The 27280-nt window shown below is 44.9% G+C and overlaps 1 long non-coding RNA gene across 1 annotated transcript in view; it reads right to left on the bottom strand.

Moving 5' to 3' along the window:
- LOC135222293 (uncharacterized) overlaps window positions 1-27280 on the bottom strand; it is an 85155-nt gene that overhangs the window by 25697 nt on the left and 32178 nt on the right. Inside the window, exon 2 of the long non-coding RNA XR_010316268.1 lies at window positions 14911-15041. This is a non-coding gene — a long non-coding RNA (uncharacterized LOC135222293). The remainder of the gene's footprint in view (window positions 1-14910; window positions 15042-27280) is intronic.

Here is a 27280-nt window from a genome sequence, read left to right as displayed (position 1 = left end):
AGGCTGCTCAGCAACAACAGGTGGTACACGCTGTGCCAGTGTCCCAGATGGTACAACCATCCACCTCCAAGAACCAGTCCCAACCAATACTCCTACTGACCTCGCAGAATCAGCCCTCTACCTCATACGCAGTATCTCTGGCCTTCAACCCAGTCTTTGAAGGTCAGGCGTTCCAAGCCTTTAATAGGTTTGGAAGAGGAAGTAGGGCCAGAGGTGCATTTTGCTAAAGAGGTGGCGGGGAAGAGCACCTAGCAGAGGCAAGCACTCCGGGGAGGACGTGGATCACGCCCTGCCCCAAGTCAGTGAGAACCCTCAGGTAGGAGGAAGACTGTTCCTCTATCGCCACAGATGGGGATTCAGCAATTGGGCACAAAGTATTGTGTCCAAACGACTGGGATGGAGTTGGACCAAAGGTCCTCCTCAATCCAAGACCTTCCTTCAAAAACCAACAAAGGAATTGACGGAGTATGCACAAGAACTCCTTCAGAAAGGGGTAGTATCAAGAGTCAAGCATTTAAAGTTTCAATGACGCTTGTTCAGCGTGCCAAAGAAAGACTCAACCAAACGAAGAATAATCTTAGACTTGTCCCGTCTAAACTTATTCATTCGTTGCGACAAGTTCAAAATGCTGACTATCTCGCAGGTGCGGACCTTACTTCCCCGTGGGGCCGTCACCACCTCTATCGATCTTACAGACACATACTATCATATTCCAGTTGCAAGACACTTCTGCCCGTACCTAGGCTTCAGACTGGGAGACCAGGCATTCTCCTTCAAAGTGATGCCCTTCGGGTTGAAACGTGGCCCCAGGGTATTCACGAAGTTGGCTGAATCAGTAGTTCAACAACTAAGATCACAGGGAATAATGGTAGTAGCGTATCTGGACGATTGGCTCATTTGGGCAACAACCGTCGAAGAATGCCACAAAGCTACGGTCAAAGTAATACAGTTTCTGGAACATCTGGGGTTCCAAATAAACAAGTCCAAGTCCAGGCTAACGAACTCCCGCTTTCAATGGCTCGGCATTCAATGGGGCTTGAACTCCCCACTCTGTCAATTCCGTTGGTCAAAAGGAAGGAAATAGCCAAAGCAACAAGGCAATTTCTCAAATGGAAATTAACATCAAGGAGAAACCAGGAAAGAATCCTAGGCTCTCTCCAGTTTGCATCAGTTACAGATGTTCTGCTGAAGGCAAGGCTGAAAGATATAAACCGGGTCTGGCGCTCAAGAGCAAACAACAAATCTCGAGACAAGTTGTCAGCCATCCCGCCGATTCTCCGCAAACGACTCCACCCCTGGGCGGAGGTCAAGAACCTATCTAAGTCGATCCCTCTTCAATTTCCCCCTCCGGCGTTGGTTATCCACACGCAGAGCTGGGCACTAAGTACTTTTAATGTACTTAAGTACTATACTAAGTACTCATGCAAAAAGTACTTAAGTACTAAGTACTAAGTACATTTTCTAAAAGTACTTAAGTAGTAAGTACTAAGTACAATAAAGTACTTAAGTACATTTGTATCTATTGTATCACTAAATAATAATTGTTCAACCAAGTGGTATTTACTGAATAGTTACCTTTCAGTTTCCTGCAATTATGAATTTAATACAGTTGTAAAAATAGTAAACAAGTGGTTAAAAAATAGTAAATAAATAAAAATGAACTGACAGGTTACATTCATTTAATGCTGAAGATTATAGATGGCACATTTGGAACAATAAAACTAAACCAAAATAAACTTAAAAGTTACTTTTTGTTAACTTTTTCATAAATGGCACCTTTTCTCACAAAAGACTTGAAGACTTATAGCTACTAATTGAATACAGATTTGTTAAATATTACTAGTATCACAAAAATATGAGTACTAAATTCTTTCACAACACAAAAATACCATCTATTGTATCACTAAAATAATAATTGTTCAACCAAGTGGTACTTATTGAATAGTTACCTTTCCAGTTAAATTCATAATACAGTTTGCAGTGGAAATTTATGTTAGTGGAAGATAACTCAGGTGCAAAATTTATTATTAGCTCTTATTAACATAAGTCGCTCAAATGTTTTGTCAGCCAATGAGGACCTCTTAGGTGTGAGGATCATTCCAGCCACAGAAAAAAGCCTCTCAACTGGAGCAGACGATGGTATAGTTGTATTGTATCTTAAAAATAAAGATTTCACATAGCTCTGCCTGGCTAACCAGTTCAGAACTTGTTCAAAACTCGTAAGAATTTAAAAATCCCAGAAAGCATAACATAACAACAATGGAAATCTTTTTACTATAAACTATTGTGAGTAGCTATGTTAAAATACTTTCAAAACATATGGATTAGGATAATTTAGATGGGAATTACGCATTATTGCGTACATCACAAACAAGGAACTGCACAGATTTTGATTGATCTAGAGCAGTTTAAACAGTCTTTGAACGTCTCAGTTACGCACGTCAGTGTTAGTGAAATTCAACTCTACAGACTATGCATAACATGATCATAGCTATTATTGAATTTACTCAAGTATGTAAAAAAAATCATATAGAACTAAATAAATAATAATTTTATAAAATATTTAATGCAAAGTACTTAAGTACAATAAAAAAGTACTTAAGTACTGTACTTAAGTACTCATTTCTAAAAGTACTTGAAGTACATTTTTAAAGTACACAAATGTACTTAAGTACGTACTTAAGTACTTTTGTACTTAAGTACTGCCCAGCTCTGTCCACACGGACGCTTCTCTAAGCGGATGGGGAGCATACTCCCAATTCAGGAAAGTACAAGGGACTTGGTCACCTCAGTTCCGCCAGCTTCACATAAATGTATTAGAAGCTATGGCAGTATTCCTCACATTGAAGAGGCTTCTACCAGCCAAGAAATCCCACATCAAGCTGGTATTGGACAGTGCAGTAGTAGTACACTGCATCAACAGGGGAGGATCCAAATCAAGTCACGCGAACCACGTCAAAATAGCCATTTTCTCACTAGCAGCCAAATACAAATGGCATCTATCCTCCACTCACCTGGCGGGAGTAAGGAACATGATAGCAGATGCCTTGTCTCGCTCAGTTTCTCTAGAATTGGAGTGGTCTCTGGACAGGCGCTCATTCCAGTGGATATGCCAAAAGGTCCCAGGCCTCCAGGTGGATCTTTTCACATCACAATCGAACCACAAGCTCCCATGCTATGTGGCCCCCAACCTGGACCCTCTGGCTTACGCCACAGACGCCATGTCCATAGATTGGAATCAGTGGAAGAAGATATACATCTTTCCTCCAGTGAATCTTCTATTGAAAGTCCTGAACAAACTCAGGTCTTTCAAAGGGCAAGTTGCTCTAGTAGCCCCGGATTGGCCCAAGAGCAACTGGTTCCCTCTTCTTCTGGAATTGGGTCTCCGGCCTCAACGGATTCCCAATCCCAAGCTATCTCAACCAGTACAAATGAGGACTGTGTTCGCTTCCTCAGGAATTCTCAAAACCCTAACTTTATGGACTTCATGAAGTTCGCGGCTAAAAGAGATGCAAACATTGATCCTCAAAATATCCTTTTCTTAGAATCGGATAAAAGAGAATCAACTTTACGTCAGTATGACGCAGCTGTTAAAAAGCTAGCAAATTTCCTGAAGGAAACAGAATCTCGAACCATGACTAATCTGGCTATCTCCTTCTTCAGATCCTTATTTGAAAAAGGTTTAGCAGCTAGTACTATTACTACCAATAAGTCAGCCTTAAAGAAAATCTTCCAGTTTGGCTTTAAGATAGACTTAACAGACTTATTTTTTGTCTATTCCTAAAGCTTGTGCTAGGCTCAGACCATCAGAGAGACCTAGCTCAGTTTCATGGTTCTTAAATGATGTTCTCAAACTGGCTTCAGATACTGACAACAATTCATGTAGCTATATACCACTCCTAAGGAAAACGTTATTTCTGCTAAGCCTGGCTTCAGGAGCCAGGATATCTGAACTGTCAGCTCTCTCTAGAGACTCTGGCCATATCGAATTTCTTCCATCAGGAGAAGTTCTTCTATCCCCAGACCGTAGCTTTTTGGCCAAAAATGAGGATCCTTTAATGAGATGGGCTCCTTGGAAGATCCTCCCCTCGACCTTACGAGCCTATCTGTCCAGGACATCTTCTAGGTCCTCAGGTCCCTTATTCATAAAAGAGAAAGGTGGCACTATTTCCTTAAAAGGAATTAGGCAACAAATCCTATACTTTATCAAACAAGCCAACCCTGATTCATTCCCCATAGCCCACGACATTAGGGCAGTAGCCACCTCAATTAATTATTTTCAACACATGAATTTCGATGATCTAAAGAAGTATACGGGCTGGAAGTCACAGACAGTATTCAGACGTCACTACTTGAAATCCTTAGAATCTCTTAAATTTCCAGCAGTGGCAGTGGGAAACACAGTTTCTCCTGACACTGCCTAAGTAGTTTTAGTCATAGATCCAGATCTCCTTTCTACCTGCCTCACTAACATTTTTCCTGTGATCCTGCCACCAGGCTCTACCCTAATTTCGAGCCTTAGCTGCCAAAAGGCTATATCGTGATGTTTTCCCTTATTTTTATGCTAGGGTTACTCGCAACTGTATATAATGTATTATTCTAGTTTTAAGTTATCGTAAGTTAGCATAAGTATACTGTTAATTCCTGTTACTATTTTAAGGCTAACATAAGTTACTATAAGTTAGTTTAAGTATTTATACGATAACTTTGTAATATTTAATCTAGATTATACTCATCTTATTTTTTTGTTTTTTACTTGTTTTCTTATTACTTATACTGTTACCTTTTCCCCAAGCTTGTGCTAATTCTCTGGTACTATTTCACGAAGCGACACGGGCTGAGCCCAGAAAAGGGATTTTGACGAAGGAAAAATCTATTTCTGGGCAAGGGCCCATGTCGCCCAGTGAAATCCTGTTTTTTTTTTCTTTCCCACCCTTGTGCCCAAGCTTGGTCTTCTAACTTCAAGGATGGCCGCTAGAGGCACTGGCGTTGGCGTGGGTGAGCAAGTAGTAGTAGTTGCTGGCGCGGGCTGTGTACCAGATCTCTCTAGCAAGGGGATTTTTTGGAGGAGAGATCTAAATGACAAGAGGCCCGTGGTAGTGGTTTCACTCGCCCCAGTACCATACCGACACCCTCTTTTATTTAGGGTGAGCGAGTCAGAATGCTCTGACTTCCCCTTTTTATTTTTCTCTGGTAATGTTAGCATTATTTACCTAAGAAATATGAACTGAAAGGATATTTCACTAGGCGACACGGGCCCTTGCCCAGAAAAAGGATTTTGACGTAAGGAAAAATCTATTTCTGGGCGATTGGCTCGTGTCGCCAGCGAAATATCCTTTAATCTATTATTTCTAGGGTAAATGTACTAACACATACCAGAGAATAAATAAAATAAAGAAAAAGGTCAGTATAACTGACTCGCTCACCCTCTAGGAGGGTGTCGGTATGAACACTAGGCGAGTGAGACCACTACCACGAGCCAAATGCAATAGAAATCTCCCACTACAAAACCCTCCAAGAGGGGAGCCGTCCCACAGAGAGAGCAGCTCGTACTACTACTACTCCATCCCATGCTGCCGACTGCTGCGCCTCTGGTGGCCATCCTGAAGTTAGCAGACAATCTTGAGCGAAGGGATGGGTAGGGTGGGATTTCGCTGGCGACACGAGCCAATCGCCCAGAAATAGATTTTTCCTTACGTCAAAATCCTTTTTCTGGGCTCAGCTCGTGTCGCTTGCGCGAAATCGTACCAGAGAAAACAGCACAAGATTGTATATAAGGTGAACAAGTAATAAAAATAAAATAAAATAGGTCTCAAATAAAAGATAAAATATAAATGAATGAATATAATTGCTAAAAAGATACATATACACAGTAAATTAAAATTAAAACTATGCTTAAATTACCCTTAAAACTAATTATGTTAATAACATAAGGTAATTACATATATATAGGTACAATGATTGCATATCATCAATGAAATCTGTGTAACAAAATGTATCAAAAGAGTAATAGCAATTAATATAAAAATCATAAATACGTTGAGCAATCACAAAAATATCTATCAGGAATGTATATGATTAATAATACAAAACCCGTAACCATTGTAATATGATGTATCCCCTAGCATAAAAATAAGGGGTTAACATCTATGAGATCAATATTGTAATCATCTGTGAGTGTCCCTAACCCGACAAAAGGGGCACTATACAATCATAAAGCAGCTAAGACACAAGGTGAATGCTAATGAACAAGGTAGGAATAGACGAACTGTTGGGTGAGGCAGGTAGAAAGGAGGACTGAATCTTCTACTACAATTTAGCTAGAGTCAGGGGAAAACTTATGTTACCCGCTGCTAATGCTGGGAATTTCAGAGCTTCCAAGGACTTCAGGTAGTGACGTTTTGAACACTGTCGGCGATTTCCATCCGGTATACTTTTTTAAATCATCAAAGTTCATATGTTGGAAGTAATTAATTGAGGTGGCTACTGCCCTGACATCATGTGCTTTTGGGAAAGAGTCAGGATTGGCTTGTTTAATAAAGTACAGGATTTGTTGCCTGATGCCTTTAATGGATAAAGTACCACCTTTTTCCCTCTTAAAAAGAGGGCCCCGATGAGGATGAGGAGGTCCTGGATAGAAAGGCTCGTAAGGTTGAAACTGGACAAAGGGATACATCTTGTGGAAGGGGTAGTACCTTCCAAGGTTCCCACCTCATCAAAGGATCTTCATTCTTTGCTAAAAAGCTACGTTCCGGAGAAAGTAGAACTTCCCCTGTGGGAAGGAATTGAATATGATCCGGATCTCTGGATAAAGCCGACAGTTCTGAAATTCTTGCTCCTGAAGCTAGGCTTAATAAAAATAAGGGGTTTTTCTTAGGAGCATCATAAACGAGCATGTGTCATTATTGGTTTCGGAAGCCAGTTTTAGAACATCGTTTAAGAACCATGAAACTGACGTAGGCCTCACAGAAGGCCTAAGTCTAGCACATGCCTTAGGAATAGACGAGAAGTAGGCATCCGTCAAGTCTATGTTAAATCCAAATTGAAATATCTTTTTCAATGCTGACTTGTTAGTCGTAATCGTGCTAGCTGCTAAACCTTTTTCAAATAAGGATCTGAAAAAGGATATAGCAGAATTAACTGTCATGATTCTGATATCTGACTCTCTCAGGAAGGTTGCTAACTTTTTGACAGCAGCATCATACTGCCTCAAAGTTGAATCCCTTTTATCGGATTCCAGGAAGAGAATATTCTGAGGGTCAATATTCGCATCTCTTTTGCCGCAAACTTCATGAAATCCATAAAGTTAGGGTTTTGAGAATCCCTGAGGAAGCGAACACAGTCTTCGTTTGTACTGATTGGGAGAGCTTGGGACTGGGGATCCGAAGGGGACGAAGGCCCAGTTCCAGAATCAGGGGGTACCAATTGCTCTTCGGCCAGTCTGGGGCTACTAGAGCCACTCGACCCTTGAATGTCCTGAGTTTGTTCAATACTTTCATAAGGAGATTCACTGGAGGGAAGACGTAAATCTTCCCCAGTTGTTCCAGTCTAGAGCTAGGGCGTCCGTGTGGCGTAAGCCAGAGGGTCCAGGTTGGGGGCTACATAACACGGTAGTTTGTGGTTCGCTTGGGATGCGAAGAGAATCCACCTGTAGCCCTGGGACTCTTTGAAGGATCCATTGAAACGAACTTTCGTCTAGTGACCATTCCGATTCTAGGGTACTGATCGGGATAGGGCGTCTGCTATGACGTTTCTCACTCCAGCATGTGGGTGGAGGAAAGATGCCAACTGAATTTGTCTGCCAGGGAGAAGATGGCTATCATGACGTGATTTAGATGACGTGACTTGGAGCCTCCTCTGTTTATGCAATGTACTACCCACTGCGCTGTCCAGGACTAGCTTTATGTGGGAGTACTTTGGTGGAGTAATCTTTTCAGAGTCAAGAACACTGCCATTGCCTCCAGTACGTTTATATGGAACTGACGGAACTGGGTGACCAAATCCCTTGGAAAACCTTTTTGACTTGGGAGTACCCTCCCCAGCCGCTTAAGGACGCGTCTGTGTGGATGGTGATCCCTGTGGAGGGAACTGAAGGGTACTGACACTGATAGATTCTTGACTTTTGCCCACGCGGCCGAAGCCGATTCTTAGAATCAGAGGCACTGAGGATAGCTTGTCCCTGGACCTGACATTTGCTCGTGAGCGCCAGATCCTGGTAGGTCTTTCAGTTTGGCTTTCTCATCAAGCATGTTCGTTACTGATGCAAACTGGAGAGAGCCGAGGATCCTTTCCTGAGCTCTCCTGGATGCTAGTTTGTGACTTAGAAATTGCTTGACTGACTTCGCTATTTCTTTCCTTTTGGTAGATGGAATCGACAGAGTGTGTGAGGATAGATTCCATTGAATGCCTAGCCACTGAAAGTTTGACTCTGGAGTGAGTCTCGACTTGGACTTGTTTATCTTGAATCCTAGATATTCTAGGAACTGGATCACTTTCAGTGTGGCCTTGTTGCATTCTTCGACTGATGGGGCCCAGATCAACCAATCGTCGAGATACGCCACTACCATAATCCCTTGCGCTCTGAGCTGTTGCACTACTACTTCCGCTAGCTTCGTGAACACCCTGGGTGCCACGTTGAGCCCGAATGGAACTACCTTGAAGGAGAATGTCTGATCTCCTATCTTGAATCCCAGATACGGACGGAAGTGTCTTGCAATAGGGATATGATAGTAGGCGTCTGTAAGATCGATAGAGGTGGTGACGGCCCCACGGGGAAGTAAGGTCCGCACCGTGAGATCGTGAGCATCTTGAACTTGTCGCAGCGGATGGCTAAGTTTAAGCGGGACAAGTCTAAGATTACCCTTCTTTTGTGTGAGCCTTTCTTTGGCACGCTGAACAAGCGACCTTGAAATTTTAACCTCTTGACTTTGGCTATAGCTCCTTTCTGAAGGAGGTCCTCCGCGTACTCTGTCAATTCTTTGGAAGGAAGTTGACGGAAAGGTCTGGCTGGAGGTGGGTTCGTCAACCAGCTCCAACCCAGCCCTTTTGACACTATGCTCTGAGCCCACTGGCTGAAGTTCCACGGTGGCGAAAGTGAAACAGCCTCCCTCCTTACCTGAAGTTCTTCATTGGTTCTGGTAACCACCTCGGCCTCCTCTGAAGTGCTTCCCCTATTGAAGGGGCCTCCTGATCCTCTCCCACGAAAGGACCGCTTACCTCTGCCTCCCTTGCCCGAGCGGTCATACTTCTGAGAAGCTTGACTCTCGAAGGCTTGATTGTAAGCTGGAGAGATGGCGTATGAGGTGGAGGGTTGAGGCTGAGGGGATATCACATAAATTGGCTGTGATTGACCTTTAGACGTGGAGGGTTGGGCTGTCTGCACTAACGGCATTGCTGGAACTTGTTGAGGAAAGCGTGGTTGCTTCTTTTGGTAATGGTTGGAAACGTCTGGGTTTCCTCTGTCCCTTTACCTTTAGGTGTCAGGGTCTTGCCTCCTCCTATCCGTTAATACCCCACGGTTCCTTTGAAGGTCTCTGGTTCAACCCTCGTAGCCCATCTGCCTGTACTTCCTTAACCATAGCCTCTGGGAAGAGATCTGCGCCCCAGATGTTAGAAGAGAGTAACCTATTCGGTTCATGTCGAATGTTGCCTCTAGCAGGACATGCTTTCTACAATTCGTTCTAGCAGTGGCAAACTCGAACATATCTGACTGCACCGTTTGAGTCAGGGCTTTGGTCATAAGCTTAAAAATTGGTTCTGAACCATAAGCCATGGTTGCTACCTCAGACATAGCCATCGAGTTGATTGATCTGGCTAGTCGTGATTTTGAGTCAAATTCAGCCTGAATAAGACTATCTGGGAGCCTGGGTAGCTTTTCACCAAACTGCTCCATAGCACAGTCCGGTTTGAGTTGCCAGCTGAGAATGTATTCGGCAAGTCTTCCCACAATTCTCCGATTGAAGGGAGCAACGGAGATGTGGGATCTGCTTCTTTCAACTGAGGCATGGGTTCCCCCTTCTGGGCTGCTGAGATGGTCGACCTTGCTATCTTGGTTAGGAACGGGAGCGGGGTACTCTCATCCATTGTGAAAATGGTAAAGGGACTTTTAAATGGTTGTATCTTGGTGTTCGAACAATCCATGTCCTCTAAACATCTGAGCCATTCTCTCTGAGCCTGGTCTCGAGAATAGAGGACTGTCTCCTTTGGTACCCTATCGTCCCGAACCATAGCCGAAGGCGTGAGCCTTGCGTAGCCTATGAACGGAGGCTGTAGGCCTTCCCGGGTAGAACTCGAAGTCCTCTATTCTTCGAGTTCCAAACTCCGGTATGGAGATGAGACCATCCTGGAAGGGGCGTATGACGCTACTCTCCAAGGGTTGTTCATGGAGCGGGAAGCGAGTCATACGGAGGAAGCTGAGATCCACTAGTGTTGGAGAGTGATGGGAGAGGCTAGAGGGGCTTTCTCTTATGCCCGGCTATAACAGAATCCTGAGAAGTGATCCTGTCTGACAGGCGAGATATCATTTGTTCCATACTACTCTTAAGGGACCCCACTAGGTCGCCCACCTGTTGCAACAGGCCAGCATTGGAGTCCAAAGCCGGAGCTGCTGCGGAGGTGGAGGGGAGCTCTGAATAGGAACCAAAGGTAGTGGAACTGGTGAAACTGCCGGGGTGCGAGATCTCTTCCTGGGTTTACTTTTTCGAGGACTTAGAGCCGGAGCTAGACCCTTTAGACCTGTCTGGGCCGGATTACGAGCCGGGAGACTTACGCGAGGAAGAAGACGAGGACGTCTTCTTCGAAGACGATGACGTCTTAGTCAAGGTCATCACTTTAGACTTGATCTTAGGTCTAACCGAAGCCTCAGGAGGATTATATAATTCATCACCCGTAAAGCCCTTGGTAAGGATGGTAGAGGTTGCAAGGGGTAGAAGAGACAGTCACACCCAAGGGTGACCCTTGGGTACCTGCATTACTTACCTCGACCAACAGGTCGTCTATACCTACCATCGGTTTCAACATTAATATCCAGGGGTTGCGACATCCGTGGAGATATCCTGGTCTGTTCAGTTAAGGAGGCCGCCAGCTGTTGTTGGATGAAGGCAATAGTCGGGTCCGCCTCTACTGGGTCGACGTACCCTGTCGCCTTGCCTCCGGGAAAGATTAATAGTGCTAATCGCTTCTCAAGTATGTAGGGCGACCCTTGGCGGCGTTCTTGCCAAAACCTCCGACCCAGGCCCGCAGGGTAGCCAGTGCTGTATCCTTACTGCCGGAGCCTGTAAGAGAGGGCGTATTTTTAGATTTAAGAATCACTTAAAACTAAAAACTTAGAGTATAACTTAAACTAGATGCCTTAAGTTTAAAGTAAATGATGAAAACTTTAAGTACTAAAAGAAGCGGAAGCAGCTATCCGGGAGATGGCGAAATACTTACGCCTTTCCAAAAGCTGGCTCACCAGATCGTAAACATATGGCTACACGTCTCATGTACCAGACCTGGATGTCCCCGTGCGGAGTCGCGCATGGAGCATGGGACCCGGCAAACTTCGTGTCCACAGGGGTCCTGAAGTGTAGCGGAACATCCCGGATGCTCACAGTTGGTGGTCTGTAAGTGGGAAGACACATGAGTATCTTAAAGGGGAATCACTTACAGACTAAAGGACAAAAGAACTCCGTTAACATGCCGGAGCTCGGAAAAATTTGGCATAACCCCTCCCTACATTGCCTGAATAGGCTATAATCCCGGAGAGATCCGGTAAAATATGAAAGGGAGGGGGGGGGGCTGGGGGATGGTTTAAGGATAACTTAATATAAACTTAAAGATAACTTAAAACCTAAACCACAAGGCGAACCGGACTAGGTCCAGTTGAAGCGGAGTGTAGAAAACTCAGCAATACGGGTAAGGTTAGTAAGACCTACTGTATGCTCCGTCCATCTAATGGGTGGACTAGCTCCTTCCGCTGGATACCAGGACTCCGATCAGGGAGGAGCTCTAGTAAGGAGGGAAGGGCGAGAGGACATACAGGCTCGACGCCTAGCCCGGAGCGACAAGGCAGTAACGGAGGGGGGGAAGGCCAGGGCCCCCACAACGTACCACCCGGCCGGACCGAGAAGCGGAGAGGTCGGGACCAGTCTGTGTCTGTCCGACTCCCTAGCCCCTCCGGCGGAGGGGAGAGGGGGAGGCAGGCTCGGGTATGTGAGGCGGAGCATGGCAGCCGGCCCACCCCCGCCCGACTCTATGGAAGAGCGGAGGGGGGGGGGGACCTGGGGCAGGTGCGTCTGCTGTCCCCGCCGTGATCACGCCAGTGACCACGAGGCGGTAAAACCTGAGATACGGAAACCAAGCCTAGGCCAACCAACTGATCAGAGAGAAGCTATCGGGAAGCAACCTGAACTGAAAAGCGGTAGTATATAGGCCCACAGGGCTAAAACCAACTGATCAGAGAGAAGCTATGTGGAAGCAACCGAACTGATCAGCGGTAGAATAGGCTCCATGAGCCGGGAGCTAGGCTAAAGCCAGACGCCAAAACTAACCTAACAATGACAAAATATATATATATAAATAAAATAAAAATTAAAGAAAGAGGTAAAATAGCAGGAGAAAAAATCCAGGAGTGTACGACTAACCCGAAGGCAAGTCTACCACTCAAAGCTAGTCAGGGTCCGATACTAAGAACCTGGACTAGGATCTGGATAGAAAAAAAGCCTCATAAGGTGATATACATGCATGCATGATAACCTGAGTAGACCTTAAACTAAATAAAGCGGATAATCAAAATAGAGCGTAAACGAATAAGGGATGTTCTAGGTATGGGAGACCAAGAACGAACCCATCACGCGGCAGGACCATGCTGCCATGCTTCCGACCCCGAGACGTATTTATACCTAAAAAACGGCAAATACTGTCTCAGGGACGGAAAAAACCAACTAACCGTAAATACTGAGTACTTAACTTAGCTGCTGCAATAGCTGCACGCTCCATTATCGAAAATCCGAAGAAAGGGCACAAAATACACAGAGAGAAAAATAACACGTGTGACTCGTGCGAGCTAACTGAAAAGGATGGCCACCAGAGGCGCAGCAGTCGGCAGCATGGGATGGAGTAGTAGTAGTACGAGCTGCTCTCTCTGTGGACGGCTCCCCTCTTGGAGGGTTTTGTAGTGGGAGATTTCTATTGGCATTTGGCTCGTGGTAGTGGTCTCACTCGCCTAGTGTTCATACCGACACCCTCCTAGAGGGTGAGCGAGTCAGTTTATACTGACCTTTTTTCTTTATTTTATTTATTCTCTGGTATGGTTGAGTACATTTACCCTAGAAATAATAGATTAAAGGATATTTCGCGCAAGCGACACGAGCTGAGCCCAGAAATCCCTTTTTTTTTTCGGAAGAGTTACCGCACGGATGTAAGGAAAATTTTTTTTTTTCATAAATTCACCAAAAATCAAAATATTGTACTAGAGACTTCCAATTTGTTGCAAAATGAAGGTAAATGATTGAATATTACTAGAATATAAGAGTTTTAGCTTACAAGTTGCATTTTTCGACCATTTTTGGTTAGAGTCAAAGATGACCGAAGGTTGAAATTTTGGCACATCGTTATTTATATGAAAATATTTGTTTTTGTTGTGTTATATACATGAAATTGCACAATTTTTCATATATAATACTCCATGTAACGGCTAATAGAAAATGTTGCAAAAATTATGTCAAAGTAATGAAATAATTTCTGAGATGTGTCGCTGATGCTTTTTAGTGCAAGAAGAAAGAAATTCGTGCTTGCACGCCTGGGTACGATTGTAAACAAACAACGCCTTGATCCGTGAGCTCCCAGCATCCCCCAAGGCACGTGATTCAAAAGTTTCGCCTAGTAGGCCTATAACCACTTTTCCGCGAATTTTTGAAAAAACTTTTTTTTCGTTGACGTACTATAAGTCCAATCGGCACCCGACACAGACAATTTTCGTCGACGTTTAATACGTCCAATCGCGCTAAAGGGGTTAATTTTGCAACTTGACTTTAAAATATTAGGGTGTTATGGGATGATACTCTGAGGTATATTTTGTTTGCTTTCAGAGGGGTCTTTTGCCATTTCGTGGTAGGTTCTGGAACCTAGGAGGGGCACTGTATTTGTTATTGATAAAGTACATTCAGATATATTTAACAAAAAAATTGGTATGTTTTTTGGGGGGCTGGAATGGATTAATAATACATTCCATTCACTTTAAACAGGGAAATTCAATTTGATCTATGAACAAACTGAGTTACGAGCTCCATCACAAAAGAATTAAAACTCGTACATTAAGCTGCCCCGTGCACTACCTATCAACTTTTCCTACAGAGTCGTGTCCCATGAGAGTATTTTATCTGCATCATGCATTCCAATCTTAAACTTCCCTCAAAAAACCCTCTCATCAAGCATGGTCTTCACATGAATCTCTCAAACCTCTGTGTAAAGACCACCAAGTGCTATCCCAAGATCATTAAATAATAGTCTTCAAGGCTGATATTCAGAAGTCCAGTTGGGTAGTACAAAGAGATTGGTAACTCCTTGAAAGACACTAATTTCAAGATAAATTTCTCACTTTATATCAATAGCAAATTAATACAGGCTAGAATCTGAGTAAGGAACAGTGGAGATTACCCAAGGACAGCAGTGTTGCCAATTCACTGGCATCCCCAGTGGTTTTTCTAACTCTTAGTTGGAGATCAAGCCCTTGGTCTCCCTGCCCTCCATTTCGAATTCGGGACCAGCATTGATATCTTACTAAATTCTATAGTGCCAATCAACGACAACTTGTAATCTACTAGTTAGATAAAATTAGAAGACATGAAGTAAAATGTCTCCAAGTTAGAAAATATAAAGTAAAAAGTTTCTAAGTTGGTACACAAGATAAATAAAACTATTAGTACTTACTTTCACATAGTCATTAATATAGCTATTAATGACATCAGGAACATCATATATGATTTCAACTGTAATCTTGCCACCTGATATGCAAACCTCATAAAACACTGTTGCTCTTCATAGACCCGATTCTGAAGCCTCTGTAAATATCCAAGATATGTTTATTGAACAACAATAACATTTTCATTAAAAATAAATGACTCTTTCTTGTTTAGATGGATGCTTGGAGATTTTACATATGTTAATCATATACCATACCCTTTACCAAAATTAATAATTGTTCGGTAAGAATGCAATAAAATTCAATTTTATAATAAAAATGATATTGTTATTGTACAATAAAGTTTCATACATACTTACCTGGCAAGATATATACTTAGCTATAGACTCCGTCGTCCCCGATAGAAATTCGAATTTCGCGGCACACGCTACAGGTAGGTAGGTCAGGTGATCTACCGTCCCGCCGCTGGGTGGCAGGAATAGGAACCATTACCTTCTAGAACCAGATTTTCTCTTCCACCTGTCTCCTGAGGGGCGGCTGGGTGGGCCATTCAATCGTATATCTGCCAGGTAAGTATGTATGAAACTTTATTGTACAATAACAATATCATTTTCATACATTCAACTTCCCTGTCAGATATATACTTAGCTGATTGGCACCTTTGGCGGAGGGTAAGAGACAGCTAATTACTGATTAGACAGGTAAACAACATACGTTTGTAGGTAATAAATAAATAAACCTTGGTTCCTATGTGTTTAGACGAAGGGTCGACTTCCTAGTTATTGCTAGTCGTTAGTCTGCTTCGTCTCAAGAGCCTCAGCGAGGTGTGACCTATGGTTGAAAGCTCTTGTAAGGACTGTCAATGGGGTCTTATCCACTTATTCGACAGAACCTGATGGCAATTGTCACTGGGGTCTTATCCCCTTACATGACAATACACCTATGCCTAGGGGCATAATTAAGGAGCACAACACCGATCCCGATCACCTGCTCCATAACACGAGGGTTTGTGCTTAGTTTGAAAAGAGCTATCCCCAAACTCCTTTCAAACAAACCAAAGAAAAAACACTATGTTAACATAAAAATTAACTCACTTAGTTAAGGATCAGTGTCGGCTCCCTATCCCAGCAACGTTTTCCGTAGACATGTAAAACCACGAGAGAAGGATCTCTTGTAGGTCAACTTGACCTCCTTCGTGCAAAGGGAAGTCAACACAGAGTTGCATCTCCCGTAAGTTACAGCCAATATGTCCTTCACGACATATTGTTATGGAACGAACAAGAATTCCTAAAAGCTCGTACTTCAAGCGCTTTTAATTCTCAGCTGTTTGAGGGAATCATCAAGTTATTCATGAAGTGCTTTAGCGATCACACTTATTTCAAAGAAGACCAGGGCTTCCTTTGAAATGGATCTTTTCTGGATGAAGCCTAGAGCCTGGCTTGCGCCTGGGTGGCGCTTCGCGCCTGGGTGGCTCCTCCCCACTTGCCGGAGTTTCGAACTTGGTAGAGTCTCGAGGATGTCTGGCGATGTCCACATCGGACACTCTTATCTATACGATTTGTTCGCCTCTAGCACATCTGTGCCAGGTTGTAGGCCAGCTCTTTCTCCTCAGACAATGACAGTGTTCTTGTTACTGTTTGCCTCTGGCGTTTTTTTACGCCTGTTTTTGGCATCTGCACCCTGGTTGGCACTACATTGTCCAAAGTCCTGAACATCCACAATAGTTTTATCAGGAGACTGGAGAAGAGTGGAAGAAGTTCTTCCACTTTGAGCTTTGGCCTCTCTCCGGCAAGGGGAGGTGATTGTAGTCCCTACATCAGTAGACAATAGGATATCTAACCGTACGAGAGATAAGAGTCTTCCTCCGAGGAGGGTCCTTCTTGAATACTTCCATTGCTCACGAGATCTCTTCTTACATGTTGAAGGGGTTTCTCGTTGCAGAATCTTCCCTATCCTTGCCCGAAGGAAGGGAAAAAGCCTGGAAGTCGAAGGAGACTAAGAGCTGAAATTGGGAGTACTCCTGATTTCTAGCTCTTTATTGTATCCCTCTGAACACCTTCTGGGAAGCATTTCGAGCCGTCATCGCCTTCCAAAGACTCTGTAGGCAAACGTTTGAACCATTCTACTGTAGATGAAACGTAAGTACCCTGCCTGGACATCGAAACCTCTATCTGAAAACATTGAATCAGGAATAGGGGGTTTTAGTTCTTTTACCAGACATACTATGCTGGCAAGAACCCATTGCCTAATCTCCATAGAATCTGATGCGAGATTCCAATGCTCAAAAAATTCACTTGTCTTCTTGATCGTTTAGGACCCAAGAGAAACAAAGAATTCCCTCATAAAATTTCTCAAAGAAGTTTGATGAGGAGCAGTTCCATCTTGTTGGAACATAGAATCTGTGGCCCACAAAAAGATCCCATTAGAAGTACATGATATCCTACTCTTGTCATATTGAGGTATCGTATAAGATCCCGAAGATCTTAATCCTCTGCTATCTCCAGTTCCTTTATAGAGACAGAGTATAGCCTTTTACTGCATTCTTTGATAGCAGATATATACAAAGGTGATTCTTCCCTCTGAAAGGGAAGAAAAAACCGCTGTGTGGTTCACAGAGGTATCGGAAGAGGACAGTTTCCTCATTCCCTCTAGCACGATCTGCAGCAATTCTATATCTTGTCCATGACTACTTATTGTCATTTACCTTGAAAAATCCTCTATTCATGTCCACTTCGTCGTCAGTCTGCACGCAGACAGACTCAGAGTGGAGAGGTTGTTAAGGTCCATTTATAATAGATGCTGATAGAATATTCAGACTGTCTTGGAAAAGACTTCCAAAACATGCTGTGAGAAGAATGTGACCTCTGTGAATCCAACCTCTCTAAGGCCAAAATGAGGCATAAAGTATTATCCTCTCTTTCTTTGACGCCCAGAATTTATATTTAGGGGAAAAAAGACTAAAGTTTATTTCCCTTTCTATAAAAGATGGCGTATATGCTACCTCTCTTGGTTCGAGGGAAAAGGAAGCAGTTCCTAGCACGGAAGCCTGTTCGTCTTCTACCTTGCTAAGAGATCTATGAAGAAGACTTTTCGCACTTCTCACAACTCTTTGCAATAAATGTTAAACATACATTAACAGTTATTATCGTCGATCGAGAAGGTTCTCACGGACATGCAAAATCTTGCATCGAACCTCTTAAGGATCGTTACATTCCCTGTCTGTTTTCCAAATAGGTTCTCTTTGTTAACGCGAACAGGAGTGAAAAAAAGAGATTCTCGATGCTCTTTGCGATATGAGAGAGTCGTGGAATTGGCCTAAGTGATTAAATAGGTAACGAAATCAGGAACGAATCTTGCCGTTACCGAGCGTGCTGTCTGAGAGGCTACTGGACTCTTAGGTTAATAACTCGCTAAAACGAGAAAATATCTTGGATGGTGCTCTTGGCTCATTGCGCCAGGCTGGCGCTTCTGGCGCAATTTTGCGCCAGGCTGGCGCTTCTGGCGCATTGCGCCAGGTTGGCGCTTTCTTCTAATTCTCTTTATGTTATGTGCCAGAACATCTGTGCCTTTATGGTACCCGACATCCTTTCACATGTTAATTCCGTTCTTAGTAGGAAAAAACTCTTATATACGTAGTATAGTCCATTCAGGGAAACCATTTCTGCCACGAAGAGAATGTTTCCCATCCCACTCATCCATCTTCTCTTGAGCAATATCCGATTCTAAAAAGGTTGTGTGCGTTTCTCGAAAGACTTGACCATACCAGAGTCTTAAAGTTTAATTCTCTACTACATCCATCTTCTCACCTAAGCATGTATTCTAATAAGCCAAGCTTTCGTAAGCATGAGAGCATTTCATTATATAATATAATGTTCTGCTGCATTAGAATCCTTTAATAATGTTACCTACGGTAAACAGCATTGAAAGGTTATAATATCTTTCTTATTGAAAGCTTCTTAGCAAAAGGCAGACAATATTTTATTTATGTTAGCTTAACTATCCCCTCCATTCGAGACTAAGTCCATGATTGTAGGGGGAATATACGGTTAACCATTCGATCCCGTCCCGGTTGGAGAGAGATGTAACCGACTGCTCATGACCGAGAACTGGATGGTACTGTATTGGCCTTACAATGACAGCCCGGCCGTCTCGTTCGCTGCCTGGCTGCATTCATCCTGAGTTGCCAGTTACTTCATTCAATGAAGGAATATAATAAAATTATTCTCGAGCCTAAGGAAGCTCTCAATAATGCAAATTTAAGCCAAACAACCTTTGTTAAATACCGAAGCTGAGTAGGTATTGTCGTAACAAACCTTTTAAGCGAAGTCCTTACCAGGAAAATCCTGTAAGGATATAGATAATTCCGTAGCGAACCACAAAGGCAACTATGGTATGCGTAATGACTTGTCATTCAGTAGTCGTATACACCAAGTCTTCTAACTACATTCTTTCCTCTCCGATGCAGAGAGAGAATGAAAATCTTGCCCTCTTCGTTCTTTCATCAATAAACACGAATTAGTATTAGTAGAAAGAGATCGCAATGAAAACCTAGGATCGAAGAGAATCCCTTCAATTTTTTATTTCTCTTGGAGTGTAAGGCCGTATTCTACGCCTCTAGTTAGTCTTGGAATGGAGCCTCTAATCAATGAATGAAGCTCATACGAATCTTGTTCAATTTGCAAACAATTGCCACTCTTTCTGTAAATGGTTGGTTGCATTATTTTAGAAGGGGAAGATTTTTTAATATCGTCTATTAGTAATGAACTAATTTTTTCAATAAAAAAGGTCGCTAAGGTCTTGTAAACTGAGAGACCTGCTCCCTTATTGGCTTCCAATTCCGATCTATCTTCCATTTCCTGTCCATCAAGTTGGGAGAAGAATGAGCAACCGGAGGAGAGCGCCTCCTTTCGTAGGTGAAGAGCTTCTAGCAGTACCAATTCTAACCTGACAAGGGCTACGGCCGCCTGTGCGACATCTTGAGTCCCCGCCAGGAAAAAAGCCGATCTTGCTCTTGCCTTTACTTGCATTAAGACTATCCTGAGAAGGGCGACGGCCGCCTGTGCAACAACTCCCGTCCTTATCAGGAGAAGGCCTCGAATGTCTTTCACCTTTTGCAGAATCAGGCTCTAACTCCATATCCGATGAAGATCCTGGTTTATAGCTTCAGGTGCTTTGCGCCTCATTTCAGGCGCTTCAGGCGCTTTGCGCTCATTTCAGGCGCTTCAGGCGTTTAAGGCGCTTTGCGCCTCGCTTCAGGCGCTTTGCGCCTCAGTTCAGGCGCTTTGCGCCTCATTTCAGGCGCTTCAGGAGCTTTGCGCCTCGTTTCAGGCGCCCCCCAGGCGCGTTGCGCCTCGTTTCAGGCGCCTCAGGCTCTTTGCATCTAGTTTCAGGCGCTTTGTGCCTCATTTCAGCCGCTTCAGGCGCCTCTTTAGAATCCTCTCGCCTTGTCGGCGATTTGCGCCTGGCCGCCTCGTCCGAGATGTCAAAGACTTCTATCGGACGGGATTTCTTAACGGGAAGGAAGCGATCCTTTCTCCTGGGAGGATCCTTCTTCAAAACTTCTATTAACGAAGATATCTACTGTTGCCTTTCTCCTAGGATCTTCGTAGCGTCGTCTTCTTTCTCCGTATCCAATCTAGGGGAAGGAGGATTTAATGAATAAATGCCTTTCTTCTTCTTCACAGGTGGATAGTCTTCCGGAAAACTTTCCGGGCTAGAATCCCAAGCTGGCGATTTCCACGATCTTTTAGGTCTCGACAGCTTGTCAGAACTCCACCCTATTTTCCTTTCAATGAAGACTCGGATGACGAAAAAACACTGTTTTAGGATGCCTTTCCAACGGCTATCTTTGGCAGTCTGGGACGCTACTACAGATCCTGCCGAGGGGGCGCCCGACCGGTGGGGATTCTCTGAAACCTCCTTAAGGCTTTCGACATTCCTTCTCCTCTGGGCTTGTGAGCTTGGAAGAGGTCTAGGCCTGAGAGCGAGACAGAGCCGATTGGAACGCACCCTCCACTATTTTAGGACGCCTTCCAATGGCGAACTTGGCAGTCTGGGACGTTCGCTACCAGAGTCTGCCGAGGGGATGCCTGATCGGTGGGGATTCTCTGAAACCTCCGTGCGGCTTTCGACATTCTTCTCCTCTGGGCTTGTGAGTTTGGAAGAGGTCTAGACCTGGGAGCGAGACAGAGCCGATCAGACGCACCCTCCACTTCAATGGGAACACTATATTCACTTCTTACCTTTTAACGAGCTCGCATTTTGAGCTACATCCATTATCTTCAAATTTGCATATATAAATTTGTAGTTTCTGTGGAGTAAGAAGGTGATGAGGATGCAACAACTACTAGTAATGCTAATACTCTAACTGCTCGTTAGCACAAATGCTATTAAAAGCTTCTAAAGTAAGCGTATCTAGTTATATGCTTTTCTGACTTCCTAAAGTAGGAAATTAGAGTTTAATATTTCCTCAATAAAGTTGTAACCTTTATTACATGTAATAATGAATAAATATTAATAATTCCCTTTATTGCAAACTATGTGAGTGTCTACCGATAATTTCGGTAGTTTCACTTAATATTTCTTTGAAATTTCGAAGCGAAATTCATTAAAAAGTTAATAAAAAGCATATGCCGAACCAAAGACCCAGTACTTCCCTGCAAAAGACAGCCCAAAAGATCGATGGCGATGAAACACGAAAATCAAGTCAGGAGGAACCGCAACGTATGTTTACATTCCAACCGATAGAGAAAATCTGGTTCTAGAAGGTAATGGTTCCTATTCCTGCCACCCAGCAGCAGGACGGTAGATCGCCTGACCTACCTACCTGTAACGTGTGCCGCGAAATTCGAATTTCTATCGGGGACGACGGAGTCTATAGCTAAGTATATTTCTGACATGGGAAGTGAATGTTTGAAAATTACATTTCTGGGCTCAGCTCGTGTCGCTGCGCGAAATATCCTTTAATCTATTATTTCTAGGGTAAATGTACTAACACATACCAGAGAATAAATAAATAAAGAAAAAGTCAGTATAACTGACTCGCTCACCCTCCCAGAGAGTGTCGGTATGAACACTATGGCGAGTGAGACCACTACCACGAGCCAAATGCCAATAGAATTCTCCCACTACAAAATCCCCCAAGAGGGGAGCCGACCCACAGAGTGGGCAGCACCTACTACTACTACTCCATCCATGCTGCCGACTGCTGCGCCTCTGGTGGCCACCTCCTTTTCAGTTAGCGCACACGATACACACGTGCCATTTTCTTCTCTGTGTTTTTGTGCCCTTTCGTTTGGATTTTATTACAATGGAGCGTGCAGCCATCGCAGCAGCTAAGTTAAGTACTCAGTGTTTATTGCTATTGGTTTTTTCCGGCCCTGAGCACGTATTTGCCGTTTTTTAGGTATAAATACGATCTCTAGGTCGGAAGCATGGCAGCATGGTTCTGCCTCGTGATGGGTCCGTTCTGGGTCTCCCATACCCAGAGCATCCCCTGTCTTTGTACGCTCTATTTTATTATCCGCTTTGTTTAGAGTAAGGTCTACACGGTTTTGTCATGCATGCATGTCTTTTACCTTATGTAGGCTCTTCCATCCAGACCCTAGCCACGGCTCTTAGTATCGGCATCGGCTAGCTTTTGAGTGGTAGGACTTGCCTTCGGGTTAGTCGTACACTCCTGGATTTTTTCTCCTACTATTTGTTTTCTTTCTTTCATTTTATTATTCATATTGTTATCTATGTGATTTTGTTAGGTTAGTTAGGCGTCTGGCTCGCTTAGCCTAGGTCACGGCCTATTGGGCCTTTATGTTACCGCTGGTCAGCTCGGTTGCTTCCCGATAGCATCTCGCTGATCAGTTGGTTATATTTTAGGCTTAGTTGTTGTTCTTATCGCCCCGTGGTCACTATGTGATCACGAGGCAGCCAGACGCCTGTCCAGTCACCTTTCCCCCCTCCCGCTCTTCCATAGAGTCGGGGGGGGTGGCTAGGCCTGCCCATGCTCGCTCCGCATACCCGAGCCTGCCTCCCTCTCTCCCCCCAGGCGGAGGGGGTAGAGGGACGGGACAGACCCAGACTGGACTCGACCTCTCCGGCTCTCGGTCCGGTCGGATGGTAAGGTGGGGGGGGGACTGGCCTTTCCCCCTCTCCATTACTACTTCGTCGCTCCGTTACTAGCCCGAGTCTGTATGCCCCCGCTCTTTCCCACCTTACTAGGGCTCCTTTACCACCGGAGGCCTGGCATCTAGCGGAAACGTGCTTAGTCTACCCCACGGGGTGGACCGGAACATACAGTCGGTCTCGTCTAACCTCTCCGTTTCACTGAGTTATCACTCCGCCACGCACTGGACTTAGTCCGGTACGTTCGTGCTTTTAGGTTTAAGATGTTAAGTTTATTTTAAGTACCTTAACCATCATTCCCCCTCCCTTCTTTTCACCGGATACCTCCGGGGTTTATAGCCTATTCAGGCTAGTAAGGGAGGGCTATGCCCGAATTTTTTCCGAGCTCCGGCATGCAATGGAGTTCTTCTGTCCTTTAGCCTGTAAGTGATATTCTTTAAGATGGCCTCATGTGTCTTTCCACTTACAGACCACCACTGTGAGCATCCGGGATGCGCTGCCACACTTCAGGACCCGTGACACGAAGTTTGCCGGTCCCATGCTCCATGCGCGACTCCGCACGGGGACATCCAGGTCTGGTACCATGAGACGTGTACCATATGTTACGATCTGGTGAGCCAGCTTTTAGACGGGGTAAGTATTCCATCTCCGGTAGCTGGTCCGCATCTGTTTTAGTGCTTAAGTTTGCATCAATTACTCTAACTTAAGGAAATTCAAAGGGCCTTATAGCCCTATAAGTTTAAGTTATACTTTAAGTTATCTTTAGTTTTAAGTTATTCTTAAATCTAATCGATACCCTCTCTTCCAGGCGCCGGCAGTGAGGGATACCGCACTGGCAACCCTGCGGGCCTGGGTCGGCGGTTTCGGGAAGAACGCCGCCAAGGGTATGCCCTACATCCTGGTGAGAAAAGGTTGGCGGGGTTACTAATCTTCCCCGGAGGCAAGGCGACAGGATACGTCGACCCAGCAGAGGCTGCCCCGACTATTGCCTTCATCCAGCAACAGCTGGCTGCCTCATTGACTGACCAAGGCCAGGATATCTCTCGGAAGTCGCGACGTTGGATATTAATGTAGAACCTATGGTAGGTGTAGACGACCTGTTGGTCGAGGTAGGTAAGGTGGACACCCAAGGGATACCCATTGGGCGTAACTGTTTTCTTCTACTCCTGCAACCTCTCCCATCCTTCCAAGGCTTTACGGGTGAGGAATTGTATACTCCTCCTGACGCTTCGGTTAGACCCAAGGTCAAGGGTCAAGCAGTGAAATCCTTGACAAAGACGTCGTCGTCGTCTAAGAAGACGACTTCGGCCTCATCCTCCTCTCGTAAGTCTCCGGCTAGGAATCCCGGAGCAGACAGATCTAAAGCTTCTGGGTCCGGCTCTAAGTCCTCGAGGAGTAAATCCTCCAGAGAGAGATCTCACACTCCGGCTGAGTCGTCAGTTCCGCTACCTTTGGTTCCAATTCAAAGCTACCCCTCCACCTCCGCAGCAGCTCCGGCTTTGGACTCCAATGCTGGCCTGTTACAACAGGTGGGCGACCTGGTTGGGTCTCTAAAGAGTAGCATGGAACAAATGATCTCTCGGTTGTCGGATAGGATTACTTCTCAAGACTCCATTATAGCCGGAACTGAGCCAAGCTCCTCTAGCCTCTCCTCCACCTTCCAAGCAGGTGGAGCCTCAGCTTCCCCGTATGACTCGCTACCTCCGTTCTCGATGAACAAACCCCGTGGAGAGTAGCGTCATACGCCCCCTTCCAAGACGGACTCATTTCTATACCGGAATTTGGAACTCGAAGGATAGAGGACTTCGAGTTCTCTACCCGGAAGATCTTCAGCCTCCGTTCATCGGCTACGCAAGGCTCACCGCCTCAGCCATGATTCGAGATGATAGGGTACCAAAGGAGACGGTCCTCTATTCACGTGACCAGGCTCAGAGAGAATGGCTCAGGTGTTTAGAGGACATGGATTGTTCTAATACGAAAATCCAACCCTTCAAGAGTCCCTTTACGATCTTCACGATGGATGAGAGTACCCCGCTCCCTTTCCTGACTAAGATCGCGACGTCTACCATTCCAGCGGCCCAGAAGGGGGACCCCATGCCTCAACTGAAGGAAGCAGATCCTTACATCTCCATTACTTCCTTCAGCCGGAGAATTATGGGAAGACTTACCGAACACCTTCTCAGCTGGCAAACTCAAACCGGACTGTGCTATGGAGCAGTTTGGTGAAAAGCTACCCAGGCTTCCAGATAGCCTTATTCAGGCTGAATTTTTTGACGCTAAATCGCGATTAGCCAGATCAATAATTCTATGGCTATGACCGAGGTGGCCACCATAGCCTATGGTTCAGAGCCGCTTTTCAAACTTATGACCAAATCCCTGACTCAAACGGTACAGTCAGATATGTTTGAGTTTGCCACTGCTAGAACGAATTGTAGGAAGCATGTCCTACAAGAAGCAACCATTCGGCACGAGCCGAATAGGTTACTCTCGTCAAGCATCTGGGGAGCAGATCTCTTCCCAGAAGCGATGGTGAAGGAAGTCCAGTCAGAGGCTACGAGGTTGAACCAGAGCCTTAAGGACCGTTGGGGCCTTACGGCTAGGAGGAGGCAAGATCCTGCAGCTAGAGGTAAAGGGCAAAGGAAACCCAGGCGTTTCCAGCCCTACCAGAAAAAGCAGCCACGCTTTTCTCAGCAAGTTCCGGCGGTTCCCTTAGTGCAAACAGCCCAGCCCTCCACTTCAAAGGCTCAATCACAGCCAATTTACGTGATCTCCCCTCAGCCTCAACCCTCCACCTCTTATGCCATCTCTCCAGCTTACAATCAAACCTTCGAGAGTCAATCTTCACAGAAGTATGACCGCTCGGGTAAGGGAGGCAGAGGTAAACGTTCCTTTCGTGGGAGAGGATCGGGAGGTCCCTTTAATAGGGGAAAACACTTCAGAGGAGGCCGAGGAGGTTACCAGAACCAATGAAGAACTTCAGGTAGGAGGGAGGCTGTTTCACTTTCGCCACCGGTGGAACTTCAGCAAGTGGGCTCAGAGCATTGTGTCAAAGGCCTGGGTTGGAGCTGGTTAACGAACCCACCTCCATCCAGGCCTTTCCGTCAACTTCCTTCCAAAGAACTGACGGAGTATGCGGAGGATCTCCTTCAAAAAGGAGCTATAGCGAGAGTCAAAAGATTAAAGTTTCAAGGTCGCTTGTTCAGCGTGCAAAGAAAGGCTAACAAAAAAAGAAGAGTAATCTTAGACTTGTCCCGCTTAAACTTAGCCATTCGCTGCGACAAGTTCAAGATGCTCACGATCTCGCAGGTGCGGACCTTACTTCCCCGTGGGGCCGTCACCACCTCTATCGATCTTACAGACGCTTACTATCATATCCCTATTGCAAGACACTTCCGTCCTTATCTAGGCTTCAAGATAGGCGACCAGACATTCTCCTTCAAGGTAGTTCCTTTCGGGCTCAACGTAGCACCCAGAGTGTTTACGAAGCTGGCGGAAATAAGTAGTTGTTCAACAACTCAGATCGCAAGGGGTTATGGTAGTAGCGTATCTCGACGATTGGTTGATCTGGGCTTCAACAGTCGAGGAATGCAACAAAGCAACACTGAAAGTGATTCAGTTCCTGGAATATCTAGGCTTCAAGATAAACAGGACCAAATCAAGACTCACTCCAGAGTCAAACTTTCAGTGGCTAGGCATTCAATGGAATCTTCCTCCCTCCATACTCTGTCGATTCCATCGTCCAAAAGGAAGGAAATAGCAAAGTCAGTCAAGCAATTTCTAAGTCACAAACTGGCTTCAAGAAGATCTCAGGAAAGGATCCTGGGTTCTCTCCAGTTTGCATCAGTGACGAACATCCTAATGAAAGCCAAACTGAAAGACCTAACCAGAATTTGGCGCCTGCACGGGCAAATATCAGGTCCCAGGGACAAATTGTCCTCAGTCCCTCTGATTCTAAAGAATCGACTTCGGCCGTGGGCGAAAGTCAAGAACCTATCGGTGTCAGTGCCCCTTCAGTTTCCTCCTCCAGGGATCACTATCCACACAGACGCTTCATTAACGGTTGGGGAGGATATTCCCAGTTCAAAAAAGGTTCAGGGAACGGGTGGTCACCTCAGTTCCGTCAGTTCCATATAAACGTACTGGAGGCAATGGCACTGTTCTTGACTCTAAAAAGGTTACGTCCGCCAAAGTACTCCCACATAAAGCTAGTCCTGGACAGCGCAGTGGTAGTACATTGTATAAACAGAGGAGGCTCCAAGT

Source organism: Macrobrachium nipponense, chromosome 3, assembly GCF_015104395.2.
Source record: "Macrobrachium nipponense isolate FS-2020 chromosome 3, ASM1510439v2, whole genome shotgun sequence".
In the NCBI taxonomy this organism is placed as follows: Eukaryota; Metazoa; Arthropoda; class Malacostraca; order Decapoda; family Palaemonidae; genus Macrobrachium; species Macrobrachium nipponense.
Note: the sequence above shows the minus strand (reverse complement) of the source record. Positions and strands in the feature narration are given on the sequence as shown.